The following is a 22,443-nucleotide window of genomic DNA, read 5'->3' as shown; positions in this document are numbered from 1 at the left end:
CTGACTTTAGAGTACGCAAACGTGTAATCCGAGAGGGGAAGCAAAACAGGAAAGAAAGATCTGAGCGACCCCATTTCAAACACTAAACATTGCCTTTTGAGAACGCAAATATATATTTCGAGAGGTAGAGCAAAGCCAGGAAGGAATCTTCTGAGCAACCTCAATCCAAACTCTAAACACTGACTTTAGAGTACGCAAACGTGTAATCCGAGAGGGGAAGCAAAACAGGAAAGAAAGATCTGAGCGACCCCATTTCAAACACTAAACATTGCCTTTTGAGAACGCAAATATATATTTCGAGAGGTAGAGCAAAGCCAGGAAGGAATCTTCTGAGCAACCTCAATCCAAACTCTAAACACTGACTTTAGAGTACGCAAACGTGTAATCCGAGAGGGGAAGCAAAACAGGAAAGAAAGATCTGAGCGACCCCATTTCAAACACTAAACATTGCCTTTTGAGAACGCAAATATATATTTCGAGAGGTAGAGCAAAGCCAGGAAGGAATCTTCTGAGCAACCTCAATCCAAACTCAAAACACTGACTTTAGAGTACGCAAACGTGTAATCCGAGAGGGGAAGCAAAACAGGAAAGAAAGATCTGAGCGACCCCATTTCAAACACTAAACATTGCCTTTTGAGAACGCAAATATATATTTCGAGAGGTAGAGCAAAGCCCGGAAGGAATCTTCTGAGCAACCTCAATCCAAACTCTAAACACTGACTTTAGAGTACGCAAACGTGTAATCCGAGAGGGGAAGCAAAACAGGAAAGAAAGATCTGAGCGACCCCATTTCAAACACTAAACATTGCCTTTTGAGAACGCAAATATATATTTCGAGAGGTAGAGCAAAGCCAGGAAGGAATCTTCTGAGCAACCTCAATCCAAACTCTAAACACTGACTTTAGAGTACGCAAACGTGTAATCCGAGAGGGGAAGCAAAACAGGAAAGAAAGATCTGAGCGACCCCATTTCAAACACTAAACATTGCCTTTTGAGAACGCAAATATATATTTCGAGAGGTAGAGCAAAGCCAGGAAGGAATCTTCTGAGAAACCTCAATCCAAACTCTAAACACTGACTTTAGAGTACGCAAACGTGTAATCCGAGAGGGGAAGCAAAACAGGAAAGAAAGATCTGAGCGACCCCATTTCAAACCCTAAACATTGCCTTTTGAGAACGCAAATATATATTTCGAGAGGTAGAGCAAAGCCAGGAAGGAAAGATATGAGCGACCCCATTTCAAACCATAAACATTACGTGTTGAGAACTCAAATATATATTTCGAGAGGTGGAGCAAAGCCAGGAAGGAAAGATTTGAGCGACCCCATTTCAAACCATAAACATTACGTGTTGAGAACTCAAATATCTATTTCGAGAGGTGGAGCAAAGCCAGGAAGGAAAGATATGAGCGAACCTATTTCAAACCATAAACATTACGTGTTGAGAACGCACATCATAATATATATATAATTCGAGAGATAGAGCAAAGCCAGGAAGGAAAGATTTGAGCGACCCCATTTCTAACCCTAATCATTACGTGTTGAGAACGCACATCATAATATATATAATTCGAGAGATAGAGCAAAGCCAGGAAGGAAAGATCTGAGCGACTCCATTTCAAACCCTATTCATTACGTGTTGAGAACGCACATATATAATTCGAGAGGTAGAGCAAAGCCAGGAAGGAAAGATATGAGCGACCCCATTTCAAACCCTAAACGTTACGTGTTGAGAACGCACATATATATAATTCGAGAGATAAAGCAAAGCCAGGAAGGAAAGATATAAGCGACCCCATTTCAAACCCTAAACATTACGTGTTGAGAACGCACATATATATAATTCGAGAGATAGAGCAAAGCCAGGAAGGAAAGATCTGAGCGACCCCATTTCAAACCCTATGCCTTTTGAGAACGCACAAATATATAATTCGAGAGGTAGAGCAAAGCCAGGAAGGAAAGATCTGAACTACCCCATTTCAAACCCTAAACATTGCCTGTTGAGAACGCGAATGTGTAATCCGAGAGCAAAGCCAGGAAGGAAAGTGGAGCTCGTGTGTGTTTTCAGCCAGCAGTCGCAGTGTTGTACCGTCGCCATGGTTACCACGTGGCCGACTAGACACGGTCAAGTTCGTTACATCGATTGCGGGACACGATTGTTGATTGGGCTTTGCCGATCAGATGCGTAGCTTAACGTTTGTTGGGGGGGGGGGGGGGGCAAAGTTGCCAAACAGAATTGGCATTCTTAATTAATTTCCGATGTTTTGGTTCCCTTAACTATTTAAACGTGTAAGATTTTAACTTAAGCCACATACGTGAATATTTGTCAAATCATAGGGGAATTCTTACCTGTCCAAACACCATAAATTTAGTTTCTAACAAAGTGCCAGCACAAAAGTTTTGAAAACTGTAAACCTTTTTTAGTAATTGTAAATGAATTTTAATTTTGTTAAGAGTGAAAAGTTTAGTTTATTGCATGTTTAATTTCAATCAGCTTGCAATGATAGAATGCTTTGGATATTTTCCATATGGACGACGATCTTAGATAGAGTTAAAGATTGAAATAATTTTGGATATAAAATGTGATAAGTAAAAAAAAACAAATCTTGGTTGCTAACCGTTATCAAGATTCTGGTATGTGTATGTACAATAGCACTCTTATCCACAAATCCGCTTAGTTTACAAAATAGAGGTCTATAATGTTCAGCAGTATGCTAGCATGATTTCATAGTTGTTCGGTGAGTCAACGCGATAAGCGCAGTGGTGGGTGATGCTGATATGTCGGGATGTGGAATGATTCAGACCACTTCCGTTGTACTGGCCTTGAGCTAATTAACGTGCTCGGTACTTAGTGCATGTGTATAAAAGTGCATGATCACTCTAGTACAATTCCATTGATCTATTCTTATTGGGAACTGTAAAGCTGGAAATGTAATAAAGGTTGCCATTATCCTCACCGATGTTGACTTTTATGTTTACTTCCATCTTCTCTCCGCCGTACTAGCCTGACTTTATAGCATTAACAAATAGGGATTGCAGTTGAAGGGCCAGGTAATCGCTTCGCACGCACGCACTCCCATACTCACGAGCGCAAAGGGGAGGCCACCCCTCCCCACCTGCCGTTTTTCATCCCATCAGTCACATCCTATAAAACGAGCCATATCATTGAAAGCCTGGCCACCTGACTTTAATATTTAATAATAATGTAAAGAATTTATAAATTATTAATATTCTATACTCACGCTGAGTTTAAACAATATATCTCAATTCTAAGTGCATTAAAGAACAGTGTATTTGTCAAAACCCAGGTTTGCAATAATTTGTCGTACTATATACTATAATAGTCTCGTACTACGTAGTGTGACTTAACAAGATTTTCCGATTCGTGACTAAAAATATTCTGCAATTTCAGTGTATTATACGTCGTTAGGTATGATCTTCTCTCATTATGGTGTTTATAATCTTTATATATATATAGTTACAGAGTTTACAAATAACCAGTTCAATAAGATCTACAAAGCGTACAATATCAGGTGCTCACAGAGCACGTTTGACTTAATATTTAGCATACTAATATTAAATTACCATAAAAGTTAAAATAATTTTACAGTTGGTAAAATAGCACAGTCTGTTTTATTCTTTGATATTCATCTACCGTGGAGCTTTTCAAATAGTTATTTTTATGTTGTGTAAATGATACATTAATTCCCAAATATCAATTCCCCAATCATATTCAAAAGGTGTAAATTCAACAAAAACAATAACAATATCAACAAGCATATAAAGTGGTATAACTATGTAAATATAACAATAATAACATTTTAACAAACTCAACAATTATGTATAAAAATATAAAAGATAAACAAATAATAAACAATAAATATATAAAAATAAATGTCTAACAATAAATAAATCATAATATATATAAAGACATTCAATAAAAACTATAATTTGCTTCATTGTTTACATTTACAACATACGTTTTTATTTTTATTTAAAATTTTGGTTTAGTTTAAAAAATTAGTTCATTTCCCATATTTGATATGCATTTGTTCATGATCTTAGGGCCCATATAGCTGAACTGTTTTCGTGCAATTTCTTTAGAATAACAAGTAACCTTTATTGAAAGTTTATGCGATAATATTGTATTGATGTTATATCTTTTTATTTCGTATCTATCGATATATCTGTATATATATATATATATATATATATATATTATATATATATACACACACACACATATATATATATACCAATCACTTTAGGATTAAATTGTCTTCTAATCTGGATTTGATTGAGGAAGTGCAGTAGGGCGGAACTACTGCCGGTCCTAATCTCCTCCACTTGTGTGTGACATGACAGTGTCAACCTGGCCGGGCCCAGCCGCAATCCCTATTTGATAGTACTATAGTGCATATGGTTTACGAGTTGTGATTGGCAGCCGCTGCAACTGCAACAGCGATGCTTGCATCTTTCAGCCTCTACCGGGGTCCGTAGGCCGGCGTGTGGGCAGACGAGACTGTCATGAGCCTCTCAAACTCCCACCTCGTCTGAAGTATATCTCAAGGTTGTCGTGGCGTGGGATGTGTGATTGGCTGCTCAATTTATCAAAGACGAATCTTTACTTACATTTGGCACATTATTTATAATTAAATTTAAACCGTAATATATTTTTACTATACAAACGTAAGCTTGATTATAAATTTACTTAACAGTTTTAGAAGAATTATATTCGTTCTTTAAATAATTTTGGGAGAACAGAGGTGGACTGTTTAATGAAATTGTTTTTTTTTTTTACTGATTTAATTGTATATTTATTGCAGTCACTGTGGGTCCTTAGGGTCGCGTTGAAGGGGTATTATCTTTCCATTTCGATCCTTTAGTATCGTGTCATATGTATGCATTGTGAAGTTGGAACATGCGTATAAGTCAACATTCTAAATAAATAATAATAACTAAATATATATTTTTTCTCGACTAAAACATGCATCATCTGACCTCTGTTATTCTACGTTACTAACAAAAAATTACACAAGAAACAATTCGTACTGCAAATTTTGGTCCGTGGTAGATCTCACTTTTTTTTATTAATCATCTTTACAATTCGCACTTAATTGTAAAATCAGATGAAGTTTATCCACACGAAAAGTTATATCGTTGTTGTAAATGTAAGTATTTTTTAAATTAAGAAGAATACAAAGAACGAGATTGGGGTTTTAAAAATGTGTTATTTCTGTAGTGTAATATGAAGTTTTAATTGTTACATTTTATAATGTATTTAATGATAAACAAAATAAGTTACTACAATTACGTCAATTGTAAGCAAATCGATGAATTGTTTGTTATATTTGGTAATGATGAAATATTTAGGTACATTTAAAAAACAACTAAAAGTGCTATGACTTTGAAACTTTTTATAGTATAAATACACATTGTTCTAAGTAATTTGATGAAGTATTATTTTAATTAAAAAAAAAAAAAATAAATAATACATTTTTTTTAATGTTAATATTTTTTACATATTTTTGGTTTGATTAAATTTAATAAAATAAATACCAAACAAGATATTGGAGTTTTACTTCATCATTTTGTTGCCTGAAGTATTCTTAACAAGCTGTAAAAAATTCAGATGAATCCATTTATATTTGGCTGAGAAAAGTGTACCTAACCCCTATAAAAATAGGTTTTCGGAAAACGAACAAAACGTCACGACTATACCTTATAATATGTTAAATGACAATGTAGACTTACATTAAAATGCTCCAGAGGCATAGGAATGGGTTATCTGCTTCTTCATCATCTTCTAGCTTCCTTTTATTATTTCTTCTATTTTATCAATTATTTATTTATTTTATTTATTATTTATTTATTTTGATGATTAATTATTATTATTTTTATTCTATTCTTTTATTAAACTATTATTATAAGGCACTGTACTTTAGTATTATCTATACACAAAATAAACTTCACAGTCACTAACCAAACTTAGTGTCAGAACGAAAGGAATAGCCAAAATAATAAACAATCTACAATGAAACACAGCTGACTTCTGCTAGGAAATAAAACCATAGAAACCTAAAGTAACTAGATCATAGATGTTCAAAAAATAATAGGTTATAAAACATCACATATATATACCCGATACAAAACTTGTTTTACTGGATCGTTGACTACATTAGTTGATAATAGTTCGACGAAAAATTAGTGTAACATTTCATTTATTATTTTTTTAAATTATATATATATATATATATATATATATATATATATAAAGTTAATATGCTTGTGTGTGGTATCAAAATGTTCAGAATTAAACGGAGTATTTTACTAAATAAAAATGTGAACAAGTGAAAAAAATAATATTTTTGACGTCCCTGTCCCCTTAAAAGTGAATTGAAGTTCATTTTGCAGCAATCCCGGAGATCATCTGATGTCGGTGGGGGTGGTATTAAATACCCAGGAAAACAGAGGGTGGAGATCTTCCAGATGAAATTTTGAAAATTTAGCACTTGGAATGAGGCTTTCTGCTAAAGGATTTTTGGTATGTGTCAAGACATATTCATTTGCAAATGATTTTTTTCAAATGTTTAAATAATTTTTGACCGTTGAGCCCAATATTAAATATAAGATATCAAACTCCATGAGTTTTCTTTCTGACAAGTATAAAACATGTCACAAAAAGTACTTGCTCCGCCGGAACTCGAACCAGGATCTCTCACTTGCAGGGTGAGTGCGCTGCTACTACTACGCAAAATCGTTTGACAGGTAGTTGATCTTCCGATCATATGTTAGTTTGGTTATTTAAACACATATGTGACAGATACGGCCAAATACAACATAATTGAATCGTGAAAAGTAAGGGCTCTTTATTGTAGTGGTAGCACACTCACCCGGCAAGTCAGGGGTCCGGGTTCGAGTCTCGGTGGAGCAAGTACTTTATTTTGTTATTTTGTTTTTCAATGTTTCAGTAGTTTGGTTTGTTTTAACCTTTAAGTTCAATATTTTTTGTACAAATACGTATTTTAGACGTAGTAATGCGTACAAGTATGACCTTAAGCTCGTAATATAACACAGTCCAATGCAGAAGTATAAAGTCCTTGGTTCGAGACAACGTATCGCAGTGTAAATAATGTTGTTAAAACTGGGTATTTGAACAAAATCGTAAGTTTGAACAAGCCAATAACGTACAGTGAACGTTGACGGATATTGAAAAGCATCGAATTTCCGCCGACCTACAATCTTATTACGCCTGATAGGCAGGCCACTTTGTGCGTGTGGACGGTCCCAGTGTGAGGGATCAATAAACCTGTCGTCCCGTCTTGTTTCATGGGGACGCGACCATCCGTGCACCGCCACACCGCACAGTGGTCCAAACTGCCAACCTAGGTTTACTGTATACATTTATCTTTTCCTAGGTAGTTAGAACGTCAAATTGATAAAAACATGGGATAAGCAAATCTTGGTACAAGTTTAAATATTACACGTTTCGCACTATTCCAGCGGGTATATCTTTTATTGATATAAAAGCCTTAAAATATTATATATAACCTTATTACAGTTGACGATTTCTATGAATTTTTAATGCTATAATATCTGGGACTGTCAAAGATTTTGTTGCAACAGTCGTCTTCGATTGTTGTGTATTATTATTTCATAACGTATAGCTAAAGAACACGATTTTTAAGATTCCTATCCCAAGAAAGATATTAGTAAGAAACCTGCTTCAGTTTTGCAGCACGTGATGTTATAGTTTTAATTTTAAGGAGGGAAAAAACAGATGAAATCGTATTGCGGTTAATTTTTATTCTCAGGGTATCGTAAGAAAACTAGATAAAGACACTGAAATTCCCCAATTTCTGCCTACCAAATAGTCGGTTTGTACATGGTTAACTACGCGAATTTAACACTTATTTACGCGTCTGACGCTTGGGTTAAGTGTATCAACTAGGAAAAACAAAATATGAGAAAGCATTATCGTTTGATATTTTAACCCTTTCGGGACCGCCGAACTTCTACTGTGTAACTTGAGCTATTTTAGTAAGTTTGATGGGCAGGCCACTTTGTGCGTGTGTACGGTTCCAGTGTGAGGAATCAATAAACCTGTCGTCCCATTTCATGGGGACACGACCACCCGAGCACAGCCATACACTAATTTTGATTTTTTTTATAATTTATTTGAATTGAAAATTAATAGCACTACCATATATAATTACCCTATTCATGTTAAAAGAAAGCAGGTAGCTCTTGTAAATATTTATACCTTAACCATGCATCAATGCAAAATAGAAATATTGTAATCTATTGTGCTAATACGTTCATACTTACCTATATTGTACTGTAGCCTAAATAGTAGGTACGAATAGTCCTGTGAATATAACCTAGATAATATATGGCCTGGCATCCCCACGGGTCTGGTGGCGTGTGTAAAATTACCTGTTTCCCTGAATTCAGTAAACAGCTGATTAGATCTCCTCCATATCCTAGGAAATAAGTGTATCGCTAATTTAGAGATCACAGGTTTCAATTCTCTGGGGTTAGGAAATAATAATGTTACGTTAAATACATTTAAATACTGGAACTGGAATAGTAAAACGAAATGCAAACACCTTAAGGCGACAAATAAATTATAAAATCATTTTTATAACTTGTAACACAAATTACCAACTATGGTAGTATTGTTTTATAACATTTTATAGCAGTATTAAAAAAGTATTGTTAAGTGCCAATGCTTTTAGCCTGTGCTTTAATTCAAGATAGGCACATTGGTGCTAAATCTCTTCACTTTACGTCGAACGGTTATCGAGATAACGTGTGGACAAACATACGTGGAGGTACACGCAAGCAAAGGGATTTACTTCTTTAATACGAGCTTTTACGCTGGATTAAATATCAGACATGTTACTTGCGTTGTCATAAAAGTGTTCTCGTCAATTATTAATGTTGATGGAATGTTATTCTAAGACGTTCATCGCTGCTGAAAACATGAAATTGAATAAACCTCGATTTTGGAAAAGTGGCTTTCACCCCTTAAACAAACACTGATTCAACTAGGTAACCTACTACTGTTAGTTAACCTGTACTGTAGGGGCGTTTCTTCTGTACCCCTATTCTGTGCAATATTGCATGTAAAATGCCTCGTATGCAGTGAGATTTGCGTCTAGTGTTGCATCTTTTTCCATTGTATAGAGTGATATATTATTATATTATCCATAATCGTTCTCTCAATGCAGCCAAAAACGTCAATAATGACATGCTTGTGCAGGATCTGTCATTGATTTGGAAATCACAGAAAACAATTCATAGAATATTGTTAAAACAAATTTATAGTTGTTGCATTGTAAATATATCTATCTATCTATCTATATATATATATATATATATATATATATATATATATATATATATATATATATATATATATATATATATATATATATAGATGTGCAATCAAATGCAAGAGTCATCAAAATTCGAAAGCAGTTCAACTAAAAATGTAATATAAAATTATTGGCAATTTGACATGTGATACAAAAAATGTAGTATATATCAAATTCAGTGTAAACAATGTCCTAAAGACTACATTGGCTCAACAACAAATAATTTAAGAATAAGAATGACAGTTCACCGTTATGATTTTAAGCATAGTGATGAATCAAAACCATTAGTCATTCATAGTAAAATACACAAAGAAACTTTTGAAAATTTATATACAGTAAAACCAATACGATCAATAAAAAATAATTCAAATATATCAAAATTAAGAAATTTAGAACAAGCATGTCAAATTGTCACAAAATCTAAATATCCCTATGGATTAAATCTTCGATAAATTTAAATCATCTGAACACTCATAACATCTTTTTTACACCCACAGTTTGAACATATGTTTATCATTTCAAGAATATTATGCTTATTAATTTATTTATCTGTTTACATGTATGTTTTTAATTATTTTATGTGTTTCGTTATGTTGTTTTGACCTGAAGAAGCGTAATGTGAAATATAGTTAATTAATATTAATATGTTGGCCTTTTTCTACATATATATATATATATATATATATATATATATATATATATATATATATCTTTTTATCTTTGTCATTACTTCGATAATGTGTCCTGAAACATTCACTGATATAATTGACAGATGCTAGCTACATAGAGGTGTGCACAATGTCATCACGTTATTCATGTCTAGAGCCCATAAAAATCTTTTTGAAATTTTTAACCTCGATTTTGAACATCTGGGAGATAAAGGTATTTGCTCTAGAGAAGAATGTAGAACGTTTTAGTAGTGGGATCATTGCGGTGCCCAATTGTGTTGATCGCCATATTCCATTATTTAATTAAAATAGAATAACATCCCTGAAGAACATTTGGACCTACTTTATTAATGTATTATAAGAGACGAGTTAGGGCGTTACAACAAACGTTTACAAAACATTAGTTAGGGATTTTTTGGAAGAACTGTTTATGAGAACACAATATAGTACTCTGGAATATAATATATATACAGGGTTTTCATAAATGAATGGTGCAATTTAGACATAAAATAAAAAGAGAACCGTACGAAGTACATTAAAAATATTTATTTCATTAGAATCCTCGTTAAAAACAATGTTATACTGATACATTTAGTACATTTTAATGTGTCCACCACCGATAGCTCTGCAGACATCTAATCTATGGTCGAACTCGGCCCATACACTGTGCAGCATGTCTCTTGTAACCGATGATACTGCCTCATAAATCCTTTCCTTTAAATGAGCTAAATCACGGATCTTCTGAGAATAAACAATGTTTTTCACGTATCCCCACAAACAAAATCGCATGGAGTCAAAATCCAGGCTTCTAGGAGGCCATGCTATTGGGCCACCTCGACCTATCCATCTTTGTCCAAACTTGTCATTCAAAGCATCACGAACAAAGTCCTTATAATGGGGTGGCGCACCATCTTGTTGAAAATACACCATATTGACATTATAAAACTCGTCAATTTGAGGAAAACAAAAATTCTCTAGCATGTCCAGATACACATTACCATTAAGACTTTTCTCGGCAAAGAAAAAAGGTCCAATTACTTTGTTTTTAGTCAGTCCACACCAGACGTTTACTTTTGGTGTGTCTCGGATTATTTCTATGATCTCTTGAGGATGTTCAGAACCCCAAATTCGAACGTTGTGTCTAGTAACACACCCGTTAACATGAAAAGTTGCCTCATCTGTAAACATAACATCATTTAAAAATGATTCATTTTCTTCAATCTGATTTAAGATGTAAGTTGCATACTCCACACGTTTATTTTTATCATTCGGTTTGATCCCATGCAACAGTTGAACTTTATAGGCATAAAAATGCAGCCTTTTATGCAAAATTTATGCAGAGTTGTCACTGGGATGTCAAGCTCCAGACTCCGACGTGGGAGAGATTTTTGTGGACATCTAAGACAAGATTTTCTAACGTTTTGAATTGTTACTCTGATACAGTCGGTATCCCAGAAGACTTCCGTTTTTGTACCGATCCAGTTTCTTCGAATTGTTTACTCCAACGCGTAATGTTGTTTCTATGAGGTGGATCTTTGTTAAATAATCTTCTAAAAGCCCTTTGCACTAAAACAGAAGACCTTAATTCACTAAACAATAGCACACACTTGGCTTTTTCTTGATCAGAAAACATGTTTCTAGATCAGAATCAAATGTTTGAAGTTATTGCACAATTTAACCAACAACAATGAAACAGCTTTTTTTCTAACACAGAGCAATAAAACTAATTGAGCTGAAGAATTCAGAGGTGCCAACCATATTTTTCTACCTTGCATAGCAAATTGTTTATAAGCATTCAAAATTGCACCATTCATTTATGAAAACCCTGTATATATATATATATATATATATATATATATATATATATATATATATATATATATAACTTATAATATTATACGAGGTTCAAAAGCATTCCTCCCATTTGAACAGAAATATATCAACCAATCTATATTGGGAGGGGGGTCTTTATAAGAATAAAATCCACTGGGTTTTGAATAATTTCAATTCCTAACCATAAATGGAATTTCGGGAATCAAGTAAAACTTTTAAAATTCAAACCTATTTCTCGTTTTACAGGCACTTGTAAAAGAAGAACAATACCAGAGGTATTTATCTCAATCTAGTACAAATTGGCAGCCTGTCAAAGTTTTAATTAAAAAAGTACGCTAATAATCAATACATTTGTTTATAAATTATCTGTTTTAATAATTAGACAACACAGAAAAGAATTTACTGTAGTTAAATTTAAAATGTGTGTTATTTAAATATTAACTGTAACTTTTAACACAGAACAGAAAAACAGAATTTAATTAAATATAAAATTTGTGTCGTTTTTTTTGTCACGTGTTCGGATATTTGTTACACAGTGTTATACAGATTGAATACTAGTAAATATGGAACAATATAGGGAGAATCCCTTTTTAATAATGCTTTCATCAATCGTAGAGTTCCGCGTAAACATTGCATTTTATTCGAGCGAAATACAATATTGTTTAGCGATGGCGTTGCCATGGTTACGTTTAGTTAATTATCTGCATGTTTCTTATTGCCGCAGTGAAGAGTGAATGTTACTGCTGCTTGTTGCTGGTTTAATGTACGATGATGGCCCAAATATAACGGACCTCGTTTCATCTTTTACCATTCTTCTAGTTGTCCATCAGATTAAACTGTCTTGTTTTCGTCGAAAGATTAAACAAGATTCGTTTTAACAAAATTAAATTGCACGAAAGCTGGTTAATGTTCTTCCAGAGCTTTTGTAATTGGATCTACGAGATATAACAGTTTTATCACCAGGAATATGAACCAGGAATGATTTAATAATCTTAGTTCTTATGCTTAAGCCGGCGGTGCCACATCTTCTGCGTTTTTCCGGTTAACGATTAAAATTCTTTAAAGCTCATTTTGACGATGAAGGATTTAAGAATGACAGGATTTATGACTCAGTCATCGTTATGTGTTGCAACGACTACGTCTGTTTGTTTTCTGCTGTGTTCTGTCTGTTGTCTTGTTATCCTTACAAGTAAAATCTTAAAGTATTTCCGCGTGCACTTGAGAACCGCATTCAACTGGCTGTAATCTTTTTATCCTTACAAGTAAAATCCTGAAGTATTTCCGCGTGTTGTAGAGGATCGTATTCAACTGTCTGTAATCTTGTTATCCTTACAAGAAAAAACACGGTGTATTTCCGCGTGCTGTAGAGATCATATTAAACTGTCCGTAATCATTTCCATATTCAACCAAAGGATGTTAAAATAGTTAAACAGACTCCAATACCTTCTATGTAACTCGTCATTTAATAAACTTTAACAATCTAACAAAACTTGACTACAGGATAATATGATTTCGGACATTTATATGGTATTATGTTACAAAAAATAACATTACATTTCAGAGATTGCAATCTGTCCTCGAAATTTAGTTTACTGTTTTGTAACATAACGATGGCATATTTCTGAATCCTGTTATCCTTTCTAATTTTCCATCATCAAAAACATAATTTTTGAACGAGCGACTGAGTTCTCTAGGTATTTAAAAGGTTCAACCAATAATTCTGTGATTCCTTTATTCACAAAATCATTTATCAGTAGATATATAATCAATACTACCAAATGTTATAATATTACGTGGCTTATACCGGTTCTATAATAGTGTATGTTCTATGGTAAACATACAGTAGTGTAACACGTGGCTATAAGCCTGAGGGTAGTTAGTTTAGGGGGAGGGAATGGGAGGGGCTCATCTGAATTGCATAATAGATTGAGACCTCAACATCGGCAGATTAAAGTTGATCCTCTAGTCTTGTTATTAGTTCCACCAGAAGCTTCCTGCAGTATATAATACTCTACTGTGTGCACTGTGGTAACGCCATTCTAACACATGGACAGAATTGTAAGTGCGGGTTGGGGGAGTGAAAGGGGATCATTTAAATTGCATACTAGACTGAGACCACAACATGGGCAGATTTGAGTTGATCGTCTAGTGTTAGTCCTCTAGTGTTACAAGACTATCAATTGTTTTGCCGGAGACCTGCTTCTGTAGATGCGTTCTCTATTGTGTGTACATGAGTTATCACTGTGGGCAATGTGTGAACAGTGAACAGTAGGCTATCTTATTGTCTATTGTTTCTGTTATCTAGCAGTGTTGTTACTTGGTCTATTTAAGTAAAAAAATAAAAAAATCCAGTGACATCAATGGCATGTATGTGTGGTTTTTCAAGGGGTCCTTCAAATAACTTTTGACTCCAATCATCCGTCGGCATCGAAGATTTCCAAAGTCATTCCAATGTTCAAAAAGGACGATCCTTGCATTCCAACTATCGTCCAATTTCTATCCTCATAGTTTTCAGCAAAATTTTGAAAAAAGTTTTTCTCAAACAATCTGAACAATTTCTTTGATCGTCACGAGGTTCTATGTCCCAAACAATTTGGGTTCAGTAAAAACAAGTCGACAATCGATGCCGTAACGACTCTCATTTACAATGTTGTCGAGGGCATGGAGAGGCGAAGCAGGTGCTGAGCATATTCCCTGACTTCTCATAAAGCTTTTGACTGCGTGCATCATGCAACACTGTTGCACCAGTTGTGTAACAACCCAGTTGGGACTGCCGCACGATTGGATCTCGTCTTATTTCTAAGATAGAGAGCAGTGCGTGAAGACTGCGAATGTCTTGTCAGACAAAGTTAAAATGCCCTACGATGTCCCACAGGGATCAATATTAGGGTCAGTCTTTTTTTTTAAATTTACGTCAACAGATTGAACTCAGCGATCCAGAATGGAAACATGATTCAATATGCTGACAATGCGACCTCTGCATCAGAAAAAAAACAAAACAAAAAACAAAACAAAAAAACAAAAACAAAACTTCGAGTGGAGTCATTCATTAAATTGAATTAATCCATAGAATATTTCACCAGAATCAATTTGAAAACAAACAGTTCAAAATAAAACGACAACCTTTTGCCTTCGGCAACAACAAGAGCGAGAGCTTCGACCCGCGGTGATGGTGGATGATTTCAGATGAAGCAGATTCCATTGAGTTCCTTGGAATGTACCTCTATCGGGGGCTGTCATGGGACGATCACATTGAAAACGTGTGCTCTAAGGTTGCTTTCGGGAATTTATGTCCTCCGCAATCTTGCAAAATTTTGTTCGGTGGATGTAAAAGTGGCCTATTTCGGTCTGATACATCCACATTTGACATATGGCTTGAGATTGTGTGGAAGCTATTCCAAATACAGATTTGAAAGTGTTTTCACACCTGAAAAGAAAGCCGTAAGAATTGTTTCAAAATTAAACCCCAGAGTGTCGAGCAAAGATGCCTTTAGGGAGCTTGGATTGCTGACCCTGTCCTATCTCTTAGGCCAACGCGGTTGGAGTTGGGTGGTGCTGTCGTACCCAGCATCCAACCCAACAAAACCATCGCGCATGTTGGGTTGGAGCCCACACACTCTCGAATATGTTCGACAAGACGTTGGGTTCCCAACTGCTCGACCAACATGTTCGATAGTGTGTGGGGGGCTTTACTCTCGAGGTGGCCCTGTACTGCCGTGCCGACTTAAATGTGAGTTGGTACGGGGCAGGGATGTCCACCAATACGGGGCTAGAGGGAGGGATAACTTTGGAGTCGAACAGCACAGAACGGCAACTTTCGAACACTTGCCATCACAAGTTAGAGTCGAACTAATAAATAGGCTCCATGAGGGCATCAAACAACTCAATGAAACAAATAAAATTCAAAACCCGACTAAAACATTATCTTATGTAAAAGGCATTTTACTCGACTGATGAGTTCATGATGGGCCGCTGGGATGCAAATGTTTGAAATTAACGACAACCACGAAATCCCCGGCTCTGATACATACAAGAATGGTATTGCATTGTAAGTATTTACCTTGACGACCATCATTTGTAGTTATGTATTTTATATAGCTACATTGACGCATGCCATTGTAATTTTTTCACGCAAAAAAGAATATTATTATTATTTGTTGCTTCTCATCGTATCGAGATTAAAGCGTAGATATTAAATAGTCCAGGTTTATGTATTGTCTTTGATAGTACGGGTAATTGGTTTAATACTCGAAATATTTTTAACACCGTTCTTGCAAATGTTTAAGCTTATATTTCCGTTTAAGAATACATTTCTTAAAATATTTATTCTGCCGTTATTTTATCCTGACATCGACTCAGAACCTGTTCTGAAAATAAAGCCGCCATCTAGATAAAGAATATACATTACTACTTGTTGCATGTATAGAAAAAAACCACCTGTAAAAAAGTTGAAAATTTGGTTACAAAAATATTTATCAGTGTACATTCCTGCGTTCTTAAGAGCCCACCTTTGCAGAGAGAACTCATTATCTGTACAAGGCATTTGCACGATGCACTGAGGATAAATATTATGCAAATGTCCTCACAGCTGGAAGCAGAGTTTTTCATTTGCGTGTCATCAAGGAATTAGTCGACACTAAAATGAGAGACACACAAGCCAGGAATCTAGGGATTACGGGAACGAAAGGAAAAGATTTCTCACGCAACTGCCTCTCGTGAGGTCGGTGTACTTGCTCTTCGTACTTAGGTTATTGTGCTCTGATTGAGTACGTGTGGCTAACAGCCTTGGCCATGCTTGCAGATGCCTTTTACATTTTTGAGGTTAATTGTGGTGAAGAAACTGTTGAATGTCAGACACTTAGATTCAATTAACGAAAATTGTATCATTATGAATATGAATTCACAGGTTGAACTTTAAATCCTTATACTCACTGCACCGCTTAACATGACAAAGATAGAATTTTGTGTTAATTAGAGAACCTATAATACTGGAATCACTACGAAAGAGAAATTTTAAACATTTTATTTCCCATAGGTAGACAATGTAAAATCCAGTAGCTATTTCTAAAAACCAAAGAGAATTGTGTATTAATCCTTTAATTTCGTTGATGACCGAATTCAATACGGTGACCATTACACGTATCAGTTTAAATGTATTCAAAATGTAACAATGAATACACATTGGTGTTTGGTGTGCCTAAGAATTTTATTGAAATCTTTGGAAAATTCTGTTTGTGACAAGTTGCAATATGAACTGGTTCTGTAAAGGCTCAAACATTTATAAACTGTAGTCACAACGGTACAGTTTGTTTAAATATTGCAGCTTTAAAATATCCATATTCATGCTTAAACGTATACCATGAACAGTTGACTGAATTGCTTGTGTTAAAAGTTCCAAGATGTAACAAGGTTAGTATTCGTATCCGTAATAACTCTTTACAGCATTAGAGTTTAGTTATATGCTTTGGCATTTGGTTTATGTGAATTTAATTTACCTGAGAATTAATTGTGATATTCATTTGACTTTATGTTGTGTTCTAATTGATTACAGATTAATCATGAGTAACAAAATATTTTTCTTCCATGGAGGTTTTAATTATTTTTTTGCACTATTGCTTATATTTGAGTAAAAATTAAATTTATTCTGAACATCTTAAATTATTATGCTTCTTTACTAAACCCGAAATTACGCAATCGAAACGATGTAAGGAGTTCATTTTTATTTTTCAAGTCTGTGGCAGCGTCAAATTCTAGACGCTTGTACCGTTATTTAATTAAATTATATATATGAGTGTATACATTTTCGCAACCCATTTTCTCGTTACTGGTTATTATAATTTATCTTCGATGTTCTTGGAACTAAATTCTTGGAGGAATTATAACATAATTGGCAACCGTAGTATTTTTTCTCTCTTGAACTTTGTAGCTGAAGATCCTTGCTGCCGAGGAACCCCTCGCGCGCCTTGTCCGTAAGTAAAATTTACATTTTTCGTAGTTTAAATTAGCCCTTTCTTGCGAGACATCTATTTTGAAAGTGAATTTGTAAATAGTAAAGTAACTTACGTATGATGATTTTTTATTTGCTAGATTAATACAGATATAATATTGTGGTAACGTCCTTCTAACGAAACCACGGTTGTCGTGATTATAAGTTGTCTCAATAAATGGCTAATGCCGTCGCGATTTTGTTTTAGGCGAGACCAAGTACCAAGTACTTGGTTCAACTACCAAGTACGAAGTTCGTTCTTGTTCAACTTCGAGTACTTCTAGTATTCGTTTTCTAGACTCATAGTATTCTAATCTTTCTTGTTGTGACTACAGCTGCAAAGTCAAGCCAATATGCTGACTCCGCAGTGTATGTGAGTCAACATGGACGTGAAGAGAAGTCAATTTCAAAGTTCTATTAACTGATTAAGTTCGTAGGCAAACATCCATAGAACATTAGAACCATTAGACCCATCCCCCAAGATATAATTTAAGTTCATTATTTGATTATTCACTGAGTAAATGTCATTTAAGACATTATTTTATTTTCCACGATTAAACTTATAAGTAACCTTTGCAAATCGACCTCAGAGATCTCGAACCCTGTGTGTTTCGTCCATTCGGTACACGCTGAAGAAAGAGAAAGATGAACTGGAGCTAAACTCAGCACTCACATCAAAATTGTAGTTAAAACCCAACATTGCTTGCACAAATTTAATGGCTCTTCAACGAAAATCATCTTTTCACACAATTCCTTTGAAACACTAAAATCTGAATGAAATCGTGGAAGTGAAAGAACAATGGCTTATTATCGAGTGCCATTGAAACAGTGCTCTGTAACAGTCAATTGTCGCATTGACGCACGATAAAAACATCGATCACGGGTTCGATCGAGCACGTTGCACAATCAGTTGTGAACTGCACGAGGTTAAGTGCCGGTAATTTCGTTATCAACCACTTCGACGTGACTTTATCGCCGCTCAAACTGAAACACTGTTTAGCGAATTGTCATTCAAAGCCGTTGTCGTAGAGCTAAGTGTTTACGTTTTTATTAGATTGCCTGTGGTAGAAATTAGTTGTAAAGTTGGAAGCGGTTGTCATTAATCGTTCGACGATTGGAGCTCAACAGTCCAAATTTACACAGGTATGAGTAAATGCTTGGTTATTCATGTACATCTGTCTCGTTGTTATTTTTGACAGTGGCAAGTTCATCGCCAAACTTTTCTATTAGTTTTTATTTGTCTTAGCGTTAGCGGAAATTCCGCATCGTCTGTTTGTCCGCACGATTTCCCGAGAATGAATTGACTTATAGCCTTGAAATTTGGCATAACCCACATTTCTATATAAGCAACATCGAGTTCGATGACGGCGCATGTCACTCCATGGGTATTGGTTGAGCGTTAGCGAACATTTTTACATTGGTCATAATATGGCTAACCACGATATTAACTAGAAAATTGCAGAATTAATAAATTTTTAAACTCAGTACAAGAGATTACACATGTAGTATAATCATCCCTACACTTACAACTTAATGTTATAGTGACTCGTGGTGGAAACTTTTAATATTTAAAACAAATTGAATTTAAAAAACCTGAATTTATTATGTGGCAAGATATTTCGAGAAATATTTCATATGTAGAGTTTACATGTTTTATAAAACTTCATTTCTACAAAAATGAGTTCCACGGTACGTCAATTTCGTGTTAACTTCTTTTTTGTAATATTGTTTCTCTTTCTGTCCGGAGGATATCTCGTAAATGAAATGAGCTTTTGTAGATTTGAACTTTGTCATGCAACATCACTGCAGCCTATTATTGGTATCCACGATGGCAGCAAAAAAATCGTAGAATTAATAAATTTCTAAAAACTGATTATAATCATATGTGAAGTAGTATTATGGTATTGAGTAGACTTGGTGTGCAGATTATCGTTATTTAAACCTAGCCTAATGAATAAATGTGAAACACGTTTCAAGATAACCCGAGAACAATTTTGTCTGTAGTATTTAAAATTTGCACGGTGTAGACACAGAACAGAATAAGTTATGTAACAATTATTTGACTTTACAGTGGTTTCCTATGATTTACCTAATCAATGAATATATGGATCAATGGCTTTAGAAATGTGGTGTGTGTTCACATATTAGGTATACTAGGACTGTAAAAAATATTTAGTTTATGTTTTAAGTACTAGATGTAACAATGAAAGTGTTGTTACAGATTCCAGACTGGCCAACTCGCTGCTAGTCTCCGGTCAAGCGGCTCTTAACGAGCTGGAGGCCTGGCTCATCTACCAATGGATCCCTAAACACAACCTGCCTTGTAATAATAGCTTAATAAGTACTAGATGTAACAGGATCTTGTGTTGTTTCAGATTCCAAACTGGCCAACTCACTGCTAGTCTCCGGTCAAGCGGCTCTTAACGAGCTGGAGGCCTGGCTCATCTACCAATGGATCCCTAAACACAACCTGCCTTGTAATAATAGCTTAATAAGTACTAGATGTAACAGGATCTTGTGTTGTTTCAGATTCCAAACTGGCCAACTCGCTGCTAGTCTCCGGTCAAGCGGCTCTTAACGAGCTGGAGGCCTAAACACAACCTGCCTTATAATAATAGCTTAATAAGTACTAGATGTAACAGGATCTTGTGTTGTTTCAGATTCCAAACTGGCCAACTCGCTGCTAGTCTCCGGTCAAGCGGCTCTTAACGAGCTGGAGGCCTAAACACAACCTGCCTTATAATAATAGCTTAATAAGTACTAGATGTAACAGGATCTTGTGTTGTTTCAGATTTCAAACTGGCCAACTCGCTGCTAGTCTCCGGTCAAACGGCTCTTAACGAGCTGGAGGCCTGGCTCATCTACCAATAGATCCCTAAACACAACCTGCCTTGTAATAATAGCTTAATAAGTACTAGATGTAACAGGATCTTGTGTTGTTTCAGATTCCAAACTGGCCAACTCGCTGCTAGTCTCCGGTCAAGCGGCTCTTAACGAGCTGGAGGCCTAAACACAACCTGCCTTATAATAATAGCTTAATAAGTACTAGATGTAACAGGATCTTGTGTTGTTTCAGATTCCAAACTGGCCAACTCGCTGCTAGTCTCCGGTCAAGCGGCTCTTAACGAGCTGGAGGCCTGGCTCATCTACCAATGGATCCCTAAACACAACCTCCCTTGTGAGTATTGCTTATATACTACACTGAAAACCTCTTGAGAAGTAATCTTTTGTGTTCTACTCTGATGAAATTAATGAACTAAAGTTAAATTGTAGATTGTTTAGTTGTATATACGATCTTAAAATTTTTTTATAGCAGTACTTATAGCCTTTTCAATGTTCACAATAATTTATTTTCACTGTTATAAAGACAAAATAAAGATATTATAATGAACGTACCTTTAAGTTTAATGATGATTGCGTGTTGCAACCGATTTTAGTTTGAACAAATATTATTTTTATTTTAAAATAACCTCAAAGAAGCTATAGACAAAAATACTTTCCTATTTTTCCTTTAATTTTGAATAGATTTTAATTTAGAATACAGATTTGTATACTAAATTGAATTTGATGCATATGAGTAAAATTATTTTATTTACACTAACATCGGTACATTATTATTATATACGATTATTTCGGTGCTGCTCCGAGGTAGCCCAGTTTGGCCTCGCCAGTAAGAAGCTAGCTGCCAGTTCCCCGCCCCGAGTACAGGTGTGTGTACGCTGCCTGTACGGTAAAGTAGGGACTGTAAGCCCTACCACGACAAGCCCCCATTAGCATACGTCTGTCCGCGTACCAATAAAGCAAATTTGCGGAGCTCCAAGACTTGTTTGCATGGGCGTGGTCGCTCTTTCTCCTCTCTTCTCTCCCAAATATCTTCATTTTATAGTAACATTGTTCTTTGCTAGGTAACGTATTCGCTGTCAGGTAGAAAAATCATACACTTTTTTATATTTTATTTATCTAATTACGTTACCAAAAATATTTCATGTAAACGAACTTTTTCCGTATAATTTATATTGTAGCCTATATGTGACTTTTAGAGTTAAAAATATTAATTAACATTTGGCCTGGAATTAGGCCCCTTTTAATTACGTTTAATTAACTTTATTAAATGCAATATGTTATGTTTTAATTTTTTACTTATTCCTCAATAAGTCTTGTTATCGTTATTAAAATGAAAAGTTCTCAAAATGAATGACACACGTTAAAAAAAATAATTTACACATAACATGATTCATATATATAATTCAAGAAGATGTTTGTAATGTTATTATTACTTATTTATGAGTCAATTATTGTTGTACAGTAAAGTACTTCTTAAAAACACATCAAACGTTAAGGAATGGTGTAGTGTAGATTTATACATGTATAAAATAACAATCCGATTGTGGTGTACAGGCGATCAGCGTTGGTTACAAGAGCGACGTCAAAAACAAACAAAACAAAAAGCAAACAATTCTTGTCCACGCGCTTTGATCACGTGTTCGGTCTTTGAGCCAAATCGAAATAATAACGCGTTGTGGACAAATTCGTATGGCTACAACACGTTGTGGGCATTTTTAATTCGTTCAAACACC

General features: G+C 35.0%; 1 protein-coding gene across 5 annotated transcripts in view; it reads left to right on the top strand.

The window, feature by feature from the left end:
- LOC124366005 (tumor necrosis factor alpha-induced protein 8-like protein) overlaps window positions 1–22,443 on the top strand; it is a 108,051-nt gene that overhangs the window by 40,039 nt on the left and 45,569 nt on the right. Inside the window, exons 1-2 of one of the 5 annotated variants that reach the window (XM_046822189.1) lie at window positions 18,897–19,009; window positions 20,088–20,189. The gene's annotated coding sequence lies outside the window, so the exon portion shown is untranslated. Of the gene's footprint in view, window positions 1–18,896; window positions 19,010–20,087; window positions 20,190–20,261; window positions 20,344–20,936; window positions 21,045–22,443 lie in introns of those variants that run through there. The other 4 variants (XM_046822188.1, XM_046822193.1, XM_046822190.1 and 1 more) reach the window with 4 other exon arrangements.

The sequence above is a fragment of the Homalodisca vitripennis genome, chromosome 7 (assembly GCF_021130785.1).
Source record: "Homalodisca vitripennis isolate AUS2020 chromosome 7, UT_GWSS_2.1, whole genome shotgun sequence".
Taxonomy (NCBI): domain Eukaryota; kingdom Metazoa; phylum Arthropoda; class Insecta; order Hemiptera; family Cicadellidae; genus Homalodisca; species Homalodisca vitripennis.
Note: the sequence above shows the minus strand (reverse complement) of the source record. Positions and strands in the feature narration are given on the sequence as shown.